This window comes from Rhincodon typus, chromosome 48 (genome assembly GCF_021869965.1).
Source record: "Rhincodon typus isolate 14 chromosome 48, sRhiTyp1.1, whole genome shotgun sequence".
Lineage (NCBI taxonomy): Eukaryota > Metazoa > Chordata > Chondrichthyes > Orectolobiformes > Rhincodontidae > Rhincodon > Rhincodon typus.
Genome location: NC_063379.1, coordinates 1165343 through 1177940, shown reverse-complemented (window position 1 = coordinate 1177940; position 12598 = coordinate 1165343). Strand labels below are relative to the sequence as shown.

The following is a 12598-nucleotide window of genomic DNA, read 5'->3' as shown; positions in this document are numbered from 1 at the left end:
ATTCTTATGTATCATTTTCCATTGTCTTTTCTGTCTCATACGCATATTTGTAAGTTTAATTTCTACATGGCTTGCCTTGTGCTCGATCTATCTGTCTGGTTCACAGTCGCCTTCACTTTCGATCGCTTTGTCATCATCTGTTGTCCAAAGTTTAAAACAAGCTATTGTACCATGCGAATTGCGGTCACAGTTATAGCTGTGAGCTGTATCTTCATGTTTATTAAGGACATCCCCATTTTCTTTGCATATGAACCTGAATACATTGTTAACAAGGTGAAATGGAATTGCCAGTCCAGGGTGTCATTCTTTTCCTCAATTGAAGGAGTAGTGTATATTTCGTTTTACAGCATCTGTTTAGTTTGGCTCCCTTTCATTTTAATTGTCTTCTTTAATTCATTCACAATCGGACATATAATAGTAAAAAGTAAAGCCCGCAGAGGCCTTCGGAGTCGCACAATTGACAAGCAATGTGATCCAGAGATGAAGAATCGAATGAAAACAATTGTTTTGCTCTTTGCTATCTCAGGAAGTTTCATTCTGTTGTGGTTGACAACTGTGATAACCTTTGTAATGACCAGACTCACAAACATCAATTATTACCGAGGAGACCTTCGAAATCCAGCATACATTGCAGTCGAAACTGGAGCCATGCTGCGGTATTTGAGTTCCTGTTCAAACACATGCATTTACACATGGACGCAGAGGAAATTCAGAGAAGAGCTGGTGGGTCTTCTCAAGTCATCCTGTGCATTCATTGTAAAGTTGTTATATATCAAACGAAAATAATTGAGAATGCCTGTTAGCAAATAAGAATATAGTTTCACTCATGCTTTGTATGATACCGGGATTCTCTGTCGTGTCTGTGTTAAGATGCTTAATGGAGAGAAAATAAAATCAGTGTCCCTCATCCTTGAATGTTTTACCTACAATAGCTACTTAATCAATTCAATGTCACAATCCCTGTGGGAATCAGTCATGATTTGACCGTCCCTCACTGTTATTTTTTAAACATACAAACGGAATTTCTTTCTTTGATAACGTTTCCCCACTCTTCTTGATTAATCTAAAACTGTTTACAAGTATCCAACAGTATTAAAAGCAAGATGCGTTATTAGTTCTATGGAATGTATCATAGCGAAGACAATGTTCATTCTCATGAATCAGCAAAAATACCATTAATTAGGGAGGAACACAGCATTTTAAAATTCAAAGAAACATATTTGAGTGGTAATGGAAATTCCTGCATTTTGATAATATGCATAAGATGTTTGCTGCGGTCAGTTATATGTTATTTCCCAATTCCTGATGGAATTTTGCGGATACCTACGATACAGAGCATTGTGTGAAAGACCACTAAGGCCAACGTTTGAGAAATTTCTTCTCAGCCCATGAAGTTTACAAGACTGCATTTAGTTCTGCCAATGTTGCCAACAGCTCAGAGTGAATTTTGCAGAGTATTTTATCCTTCATTAGATTATTTAACAGTTTTTAAAATTTCCACTTCCATCACCTCACACCTACAAAATATATCACTGTTACTTTCAGTGTATTTCATTACAAATTGAACACAGCAATACTGTCAAAATAAAACCAGAAATTCCTGGAGAAGCTCAGCAGGTCCGCCAGCATCTGTGGAAAGAAAACAGGGATCACGCTTCGATCCATTGAACTTTCTTCCGACCTAAGCACTCTGAACAGAGAGTACTATGTTCGATTGAAAATTGCACATTTTCCACAGCACTTTCTCCTTGTTCCGTTCATTGAAAATTTAATTGGAATGGCATGCATTTTTAATTTATGATTTTGAACAGCCATTCTGTATTTTGGACCATGTTCTTTACTAATAATCAAATTCCTGTAAATTTCATAATGGCATTAATTTTCATGCAGAGCAAGAATCGCCCGATCGCATGCGCCTGCAGAATATTATGGCATTTGTAAAGTTATATAAATATAATGTTGCTGTAGTCATGAGGGAGAAAAAAAAACGGTGGTGGTTCCACCTGAGTGTAACGAAGTCAGCTAGTTGACCGTAATAGAATATGAGATCACTGACTGGGGCTGTTCATCCGGTCCAATCAGGAAAACGAGTTCACTGATTGGGACTGTTTATCCGGCCCAATCAGAGAGAATTGCCTGACATATAAAAAGGCTAAATGTAAGAGGTCCTGACAGTCTGGTACCTGACTCTGAATGAGGTAGTACTAAAGTCAAGGACTGTTCTTGTGTAAATAACTGTTGACTTGGAGATAGGATAGGGACCTCTGTGGTGTTATTTCACACTTGTCCCTGTTCAATCTTTGAGTCCATTTCGTCAGGTACTTTGAGAGCTATTTAATGATTCAACATGTTCTGATATTCTTTATAAGCCAACAACGAAGTAACAAATTTAGGGTCATTTAGACTTTAAAACATGCAAAGTTTGCATCATAAGCCCTTTCAACTATTTCAGTAAATTCAACAATAATTTTGGTGAAGTAAAGCACTTCCTTATCAAACTCGGTGCATTTGCATACAAAGATATTACTGGAGATATAATTTGGCCAGTCGTGCATTTTAAAATTGAGAATTACATTGGATGTTGCCAACACTTTGGCTAAATAGACCAATTGTAAAGATACATATTCTGATTTTGATATCAATCTGATTTTGGCCCATATCCACCTGAGCCCTTCCTATTGAAAAAAAAATGTTCAGATGGCTTAGAAGTTGCAATTGTAACAGTCTCCATCACTTCCTGTGGCAGATCGTTCCATATACACACCACACTCTGAATGAAAAGTTACCCCTCAGGTGTTTTGTTTCTAAACCTTTCCCCTCTCATCTTAAACCTTTTCAGTCTAGTTTTGGACTTCTCATCATCAGAAAAAAACCTTATCTATTTACCCTCTTCTGTCCCTCATGATTTCATAAACCTATATAAGGTCACCCCTCAGAGACAGCAACTTCAGCATCAGCCTTCAGCATCATTTAAAATCTTTTCTCAAGTTTTACAGCATCCTTCCTATAAAAGGGAGATCAGAATTTTACGAAGTAATCTCCAAAGGGCAGGGCCATTGTTGTGTCTCTGCCGTACTATGTAAATATTGTGGTAATCCACTGGACTAGTTTCGATTTTACAGTGATAACTTAAGTGCTCGTAAATAAATGAATTGGCATTGTAATATTTAATATCTATCGATATAAATATATTAACAGTATAAGGTCCATTAACGCCATCTCTCTGGCAAATGTTGAAACGTTCACGTAATGCAGGATTTATGCCTTTCCCATGCCAATCATGCTGCTTTAGTTTGAAACGTTCCTTGCTCAGCTTCTTATTGTGCTGTCTTTCTTTTTTTTATTTCACTTTTCTGTTCTGATTTTGTTTGCAACAGAAATTCAATAACGTTCCCTCTCAGAAGCCCATGTTACGTGGAAACAGTAATGGGCAATTTGTCCGCTCGATTCAATAGGATCACGGCTGATTAGAAATTCCTCAGTCCACTTTCCTGCACTTTCCCCAAAACTGTTAACTACCCTCATCAGTAAGAATCTATCAATCTCAGCCTTAAATATACACAAGCACTCTGCCTACACAGCTCTATGACAAGCAGTCAATAACCTGAACCATAAATTCTTTGCCATGCACTGACAAGTAATATCAAAGGGTGTTCAGTAATTCTACACCATTGGACAATTCTAAAATGTGTCTGAAGCTTTCGAGTTACTGTCAAAATTAATTTATCATATTCACCAGTACTGAACGGAAGCCAACACAATGACAGAGAACAATGACTTATTGCTGTTCCTCTGGGAGTTCTGTGATGTTATTCAGTTTGTTCATTTTCGTGAGGGGTGTATTGTTTTACCGATATGTGTCATCTCCTCATGGAAAAGGCACGTGAAATGGTGCGGCAAAAATCTCGTCAGTGATTATAACTGTCTCTGATAATGGGCAAACCTGTTTCTTTCATTCACAACCAGTGACAGATTGCTCTATAAATAGATAATATTGACTGCCCTCAGATGCATTGCACGTGAAGGCATTCGTCTGGATACATTGCAGGCGTTCTTCTGAGAATGGCACTGCCCGTGGTTCTACTGATGAAGATAATTTACTACCCGATTCTTGCAGCCTTTGGCTTTCTTGGTAAGACAGTGATATTCTATTGTTTCACAAAATCACTGAAATATTAAGCAGCACAATGTTATGTCTAGTACTCTGCTATTGCTTTTGCTACAGCTTCTGAATAGGTATGCATCCCACAAGAACAAAGAAAATCGGAGCACGAGGAGGACATTCAGCCCTTCAATCTTGCTTCGAAATACAATACGTTCACGGATGATCAACCAACTCAGTATCCTACTTCCACTCTCTCCTCATGACCTTTGATCTCTCAGACGTTAAGAACTATATCAATCTCCGTCTTTAAAACAGTCAAAGTCTTGTGATCAACTACTTTTTGTGTCAGACATTTCCAAAGGCTCACGATTCTCTGGGTGAAGAAATGATTGCTCATCGCAGTCCTAATTGACATGACAAGTATGCTTAGATTGTATTCCTTGATCCCGGCCTCCCCAGTCATCAGAAACATCTGTCTTGAGTTTTTGAATCGATTCTGTAATTTTCATTCTCAGAAGGTTCTGTGTGACATCATTTGTGGACGAGATTGGAGATACAACAGGTAATAAGGAAGGCAAATTGAATTTTGTAATTTATTGCTAAAAGAATAGAATACAAATGCCAGGATGCTTTGCTGGAACTTGCACTACGTTAGAAAGACCAAACTTGAGCATTGCACCCTGTTTTTGGTCAATTATTTGAGGAAGGATATTATTCCATTGGAAACAGTTCAGAGGACGTACACGAGATTGATTCCAGAGATAATGGGAGTGGCTTGCAAAGAAAGATTGAGCAGTTTCGGTCGACACCTGTTGCGTTTAATGAAATGAGAGATGCTCCATTTGATAGATACACAATGCTCCTGGAAATTCACGATGTAGATGTGAAGAGGATATTTCTTCCTGTGGGGCAGTCTGAAATGAGAAGTTATAGCTTCAGACAAACCTGAGCAGATTTAACGCAGACGTGAGGAGAAATTAGTTCTTTAAAAGTCATGAACCTCTCGAATTCAAAACCACAGAGTCTTGTGGATGCATGAATTTAAAGAAGAAGTAGACAGATTTTTAATGATCAATGGATTGAAGTGTTGCGGAAAGCGGGCCGAAAAGTGACGTTCGGACTGAGATGAGATCAACCTTGATTGTAATGCATTGCGGAGCAAGCTCAAATCCCTGAATGGCCTCCTTTTGTTCCTTGTTCTTACGTTCTGTATTCTAATTTCACCAGTGGCTTCACATCCTTCTGAGAGTATGTTACCTCTAAATGAGTAAAATATTCCAACTGAGGTGGAACTGGTGCCTTCCACACATTGGACGTAAACAGATTGCTCTTGTACTCAGTGCCTGTAGCAATTAACCAAGGATGTATGTTGATTTATTAGTCGGTCTCTCAAACTATCCTACCAGCCTCAGGGATACATCTGCCCAACTCCGTTCTTCATCACCATTCCATGTCAATATATTGGTAGAACATGTGTGGCTTTGTTTCCATTCAATCAATTTCTTTTTCACCTTCCTTCACAGACTGTTTGAGAATTACCACACACAAAACGGATACAAATCTTATCTGATACATGCGAATCGATATGCTTTGAGCTAAATAACTTGATGATATGGTCGAATCAAGATCAGACCATGTTTCTGGGATGTTAAGCAAAGGAACTCAGATAGGTATATTCAAAATTCGTGAACTTAAAAGTAAAGTTGAGACAATGATTAGGAAAGATAATATGAAATTTGGCTTTGATAGTGGGCAGACAGGAACAAAAAAGTGAGGATAATGCTTCACGCGTTTCTCATTCGGCCTGAGCGTGAGTATTCATTAAAATTCTGTGCAGCCCACCTGGAAAGCAATGGCAGGCACGTGTCATTGAAGTAGAGGAAGTGAGAAGCTGATGGGATCAAAATTAAATGACAATGGTAAGCGCATAAACGATTAACAGAAACTTAATGCAAATATTGGCAATGATGAGGAAATTTAATAGAAACAGAACAGGGACTTTTTTTGCTGACCTTTAGACCGCCAAACATTCAACATAAAATTTATGAAAAAAGTGACCAGAAAATGATTATCATGCAAACATCAAGGAACTGATACTTTACAAATACAGTCAGACCTGAAATGCAGTTCTTAGTGCAGAGAGATAAAGATATTGGTGCTTGTTCATATTAAACCACATTCCAACAACTCAAGTACCTCTGTTTAGCACTAATTGATGGAATAAGACTATTCGTATTAAGGTAAGAGTGTTCTAAGGAAGATATTGTATAATTGTAAAGAAATTTCAACAGGTTTGAAATGAGTTCAACTATTGAAAATATTATTTTGCATGCCGTTATTTAACACAAATATTACAAATTTCGATTTATTTTGCTGCTTCACAAAACATTCTCCTTCCTGCAACTCTTTTACGATTCTCTATTTCAAATTCATTTGCACAATAATTAATAATAAAGAAAGAGAAAGGGCAGTAGAAGCTCAGCAGGCCTGACAGCAACTGTGCAGAATGAAAGGAACTTCACATTTTGATTAAGATGTGAACGGAATAATACTGGAAAATATTGTCCTTTATACTGTTCACAAAGAGAAGGAGACACCATAAGATCATAAGGTGGAGGAATAGAATTAGGCCATTGAGCGCATTGAGTCTGCCTGTGCAATTCCGTCATGGTTGGTACATTTCTGAAACTCATTTTTCTGCTTTTTCCGCTTAAACCTTGATCCATAACCAAACAAGAACCAATCTATTTCTCTCATAAATACACTCAATGACTCTGAATTACATTGTATACTGTGACAATGAATTCCACAGAGTCATCACCCTCTGGCTGAAAAAAATTTGCTGCACCTCAGTGCTAAAGCTTGGTGCTTTCATCTGAGGCTGCCCTCTTAGGTTATCATGTCTCTTACTGGTGGATCACCTCCTCCACGTCCACACTATCCAAACGTCTCACTATTCAACAAGTTTTAATGAGATTCCCCATCCTTGTAAACACCTTCAAATACAGGCCCAAAATTGTGAACCACTCTTCATATGACAAGCCCTTCACCCCGGTGTTATTTTTAATTACCACATGTGGAGCACCTCCAAGCCCACAACGTCCTTCCTGAGTAATTGGATCTAAATTGTTCACAATCTTACAAATGTGATCTGACCAGAGTCTTATACAGCCACAAATGTACATCTCTGCTCTTTTTTCTCTGCTAACTTAAACTATCTTCATTGACACGTGCTGTCAAATGAGTATAGTGAAAAGTTTGGAATGCTGCCACTTAATGCACATTTTCCGTTCAAGGTACTGAGGAACACCTACCTAAATATTTTGTGTAAAATAGAAAAATAACAAGTGGAATGTCCAGCATATGAACAAAAAAAGTTTATTTTTTGTAATTCCTCAAGGAGTTGCCTCCTTAATTACGATCTGAGTAATATTAAAATGTTTTCTATCGGTTAAAGAGTTTATTTCAAAAAACACCCAAGAAAGAATGATAACTAATGGCTGGAGCAATAACGCCTGGCACAGGATCCCAAATCTGCTGCTATTTTGAACACCAGATGTTTTTCACACTTTTGAAATTCGTGCTAACATTGCCTTTACCTTCTGAACTGCGAAGAAAACCTTTATGTTAAGTTCAAGAGAATCGTGAACTAGAGCACTAAAGTAATAGACAGTGAATGTGATGAGAGAAAAAGAAAAGAAAATTTGATGATAATGATTCTAGAGGAGTGATAGGAATTTAACCACATGTTATAACCGGTCTTGTATCCCATAAACATCTAAAGGAAGTGCAGGGGAAGAGGAATCTGGGTGTATATGAGCACAGATCATTGAAATTGGCAGAACACGTCCAGAGAGCAGGGACTAAAGCATACAGAGTTCTCAGCTTTATTAATAGGGACGCAGTGTACAAGCATAAAGAGATGATGTTGAACTTGTACAAAAAACTTGTTAGACATCAGGTGGAGTATTGTGTACAATTATGTGTGCCACATTGTAGGGAAGATATAAAGGCATTTGAGAGGGGGCACATGATCCATTTACAAGAATGATGCCAGGGATGAGGATTTTCAATGATGAGGACGGTCTAAAGAAGTTGAGAATGTTCTCCATGGAGGGAAGATGGTTGAGGGGAGATCTGACAGTAGTTTTCAAAACCATGATTGGGCTGGGAAGAAGAAATGTAAAGGAACTGTTCCCACTATTAAAAGGGTAAGGAACAAGGAGGCAAAGATTTAAAGTGATATGCGATGTTAGCAAGGAAGAAATGAGGAACTAACCGTCTCTCTGTGAGTTGTCACAGCATGGTACAATGGTGCTATAGCAGAAGAATGGCACTCGACAATGATACTGGTTTATGGAACAGTGCCAACATGATTGGCCGAATAGCCTCCTTCATTGCGTAAGAATTCTGCGATTTTGTAAAGATCATGGCAATATTGGTTTGAGCAGGAGACTTTTGAATTAAGAAACCAACAAGTCACAAATTGGACAAACCTATGATTAGTGTTGAGGTCTGAGGTCTACTAAACATGCGAGACAACAGAGGCATACTCTGAAGTTGTTGATATCAGTGTTCAGGCCTGAATGCTATAAATTGCCTCAGCAGAAACTCATGCCGTTCTTCAGCTTCGATAGATGTCTAAGCAGGAAATGAGATGTTGCTCCTCCACCTTGCAATGAGCTTGTGTAGACAATTTACACTGAGTAAAGAGGCTCTTTGTTATCCACATTTGAGGACGCTTATTAATATGGTCTAGCCAACTACACCAGTTACAATTGATGACTGTCTGAATCCTGTGCACAAATCCTTAATGTAAGTAGTGATCATCTGTCATCTGACAACCAATATCATTTCACAGCGAGTGCATTCCTGACCTTTTTTTTTTAAACTGTTATGTCCTTTGTGAGAAGACTGGCTGATTTTTCATCACCTTATCTTATTTTTATGGTATTTTGGTTTGGAGCTATGAACCTCAAGCTGAGAGCTGAAATAAGTGTAGCAGTTTGTTTATTTAAAATAAGAAGCGAATAAACAAGCTTCTATTGGTTTTTGAGGCCGCTCTCGAAAATTAATTACAGGCTATTCCTTGATGGAAACTGGTCTATAGATGTCCCTACTCCTGATGGGACCTTTGCTTAAACAGATTGCTGATGCTGAATGATTACCGGGGCCTCATGGAGAGACGGGTAGTCTGGCAGGGCAAGTCTCGAGTTTGATCTGGTTTTTCGGCTATGTTTGTGATGGAAAACTCAGGAGAGAGGCTTTATTGCTCTCTACCTGCCCTCTGATCTTCAACATATTGAAAGTTCAGGGAATAGAATGTAAGTTTTAAGATTCGGAATCATATTTCTCATAGCATACTGGAAGTTGTCTGCATACATCAGTGTCATCATAAACCAAGCAATATACAAGCCCACGTGCCCGTGATGTTGTAGAATGTAGAAACAGCTCAAGTAAACTGTCCAATTACATCTCTTTTTCATTAGGATTTATCGCTTAACTGCATTTATTTGTTTGTCTGTCTTTCATGTGATTTAAAGAAGATTGAATGAATTCATAGTCATTAGTTCAATTACTTTGTTGTTCAACTTTGCTCTATTTTATACAATTCAGAAGAAATTGCCAAGCCATTTGTTTGACCCATAAAAGTGGATTCTGATAGCAGTTGTTTATACAAACTAGCACTGGTTATTTGAAAAAAAAAGACGAGATAGAAATCTTTGGAGTCAATTTTAATGGTCTTTGGATATATTAATTGGATTGCGCAGCGAATACATGATTTTGCTGTCAGTCTTAATTTCAAAACGCCTGCAACCAATTAAGAACACAACTGCTTTTGTCCATGTAATCTTTGAAAGCACTTAACCAAACGGTGGTGGAAACAAGTCGACTTTTAGTCTCTCCGTTCTGACTATTGAGTACTTTGTTCTTACAAAATGCAATTTCCAACACTTGGGTATGCATATTAAATTAAAAATACCAATGCACAAAAGTCTCAGTGGAAAAAAGAAACTGTTGAGTATTTCGTTATAAGAATTGCAGATTTTTGATTTCTGATTGATCCCGTTTTAAAACGATTGTTCATGTCACTAACAGCAAACCTGATGACAATAATAATTCTCTCCAAGAGAAACTGCGGCCTTTCTGAATGTAACTCCGCCTACATGGTGGCCATGGCGTCAGCAGTTCTTCTGATCATGATCTTCAATGTAATTGTATATCACGTTTTCAGTTTTCACTTTACACATTCCTGCTTCTTCTACACTGGAGTTTGTATGTTTCTTAATTACATGAATGCAACCAGCCTGTTAATGGCTGTGTGGTTCACAGTCTTATTCACATTTGATCGATATGAGGCTATATGTTGTGAGAGGCTGAAAACAAAGTATTGCAGAGTAAAGACAGCGGCTCCAATTATAATGATCACCACTGCCCTGGTTTTCCGAGAGAGCATACCCTTTTGGTTTCCATATGAACCAGAAAAAGTAATCGGTCATGTTCAGTGGGGTTGTCGCGCTAAATTGAACTTTTTCACTTCATCCCTGGGTGCAGCATTCTCCTGGTTACACGGTATTTTAGTTCCTTGGATTCCGTTTTTATTTATACTCTCATTTAATTGTTTGACCAGCAGACGAATATTAGTCACTAATAGAGCTCGCAGGTCAATCCGAGGATGTAATAGTGACTGTCAAAGAGACCGAGAGATGGAGAGTCGAAGGAAATCCATAATTTTACTCTTCACTATATCTGGCAGTTTTATTCTTCTGTGAATGACAGCAGCTGTCAGTTTTTTATCCACTAGAATAACAAACACCGCACATTATCGAGGTGATTATACGGCTCCTGCCTATATTGCCACTGAAACTGGCTACATGCTGATGTATTTGAGTTCATGCACAAATGTGTGCATTTATGCAGCCACACAAAGTAAATTCAGGCAAGAGCTGAAAAGATTGTTGACATCTCTTTGGTGATATCTTCTGGTATTCTTTAATCGAAAGGAAAAGTGGCAAAAACAGAACTGTGATAACAACGTGTAGAGCTGGATGAACACAGCAGGCCAAGCAGCATCATAGGAGCAGAAAGGCTGACATTTCGGGTCTCGACCCTTCATCAGAAATGAATTAATTTCTGATGAAGGGTCGAGGCCCGAAATGTCAGCTTTCCTGCTCCTATGATGCTGCTTGGCTGCTGTGTTCATCCAGCTCTACACATTGTTACCTCAGATTTTACAGCATCTGCAGTTCCTACTGTCTTAAAAACAGAACTGTTACTTGTTTTCCCCTGCTTCTGGAAATTGAAACGTGAACAATTAAGTCTCTTACAGTTTACTTTCTTCAATTGTTTCGCTATAAGTGGAGATGATGGGAAATTGGTAATGCTGCTAGAATTCAGAGACGCTGCTGATGTTCTGGGGACCCGGATTCCAGCAGACTGTGGGATTTCCTTTCAATAATTATGCACAATCAGAGGTCTAAAGATGTCCGGAACTCCTTAACGAATGCCAGCAAAAGAATAAACGCGGTCCTCTCATATCTTATCGGGAACAAAACTGCTCGCCTCACTTTTTTTTGGACTTCATATGACTCCAGACACACAAAAATGTGGTTGACACTTAAGTGTCCTCTGAACAATTAGGAATTGCTAATAATTGTTGTACTGGACAGTGACACCCACATGCCCCGAACGAATAAAAGTCTGAAATCTGAAACTTTAGTAAAGAATAATGACATTTTTTTCAGTTATGTGTTATGTTGCATGAATATTGCTATACGACATTCCTGTATCAAACATGCAGACATGTAGGTGGAAGATTCTACACCATTAACTCAGGCCCCCTCGTGTCAGATAGGGAATGAATGCCCTTTATGAAATCACTCTGCCAAAATGCATGGTCTAGGGATCTCCAAGAAGGTACTAACGTGACAAGTTCACATGAGGCAGTCCATACGTGTTAAGCAAAACGACGATATTTGATGGTCAGCACTGCTGCGAGTGAAAAACCACAAAGTATGAACATGCCTATGACAATTGTACTTATTTAATCAGAACTAAAGATCGTTGCTGCAGAACAGAACAGAAGGCTGGTGAGATATTGCTTTCCAGTTTCTCTAAATACACTGCATGGTGTGTCCAAACGCTCCAGATTATGAACAGATTTGGTAATTATCAACCATACCAGTTCAATGGAATATGCAGGAAAGCAGTATTGAGTTACAGCCAGTGTCGGGGATGTACTTTCATTTCGAATGGTGGAGTTAGCTAACACCTCGGTATTCACTAGGCAAAGGAGTGATACTGGGAAATGTTCAAGAAAAGACACAATGCTCAAACCCCCGAGGTCAAGGGTGCACGAGACCCTAAGTCTCCGTTTCAATTATTCATGTTTGGAATGAGCGGCAAAAATATGTGCTGGATGCAACTAAAGTTGGAATGTTTTAAAAACATTTGAACAGGTTCATTAATAGGAAGAGTTGGAGGGATGTGAGT

The 12598-nt window shown here is 38.5% G+C and overlaps 1 pseudogene; it reads left to right on the top strand.

The window, feature by feature from the left end:
- Window positions 1-10212: 10212 nt before the first annotated feature.
- On the top strand, window positions 10213-11148 carry LOC125487989 (annotated as a pseudogene).
- Window positions 11149-12598: the final 1450 nt, after the last annotated feature.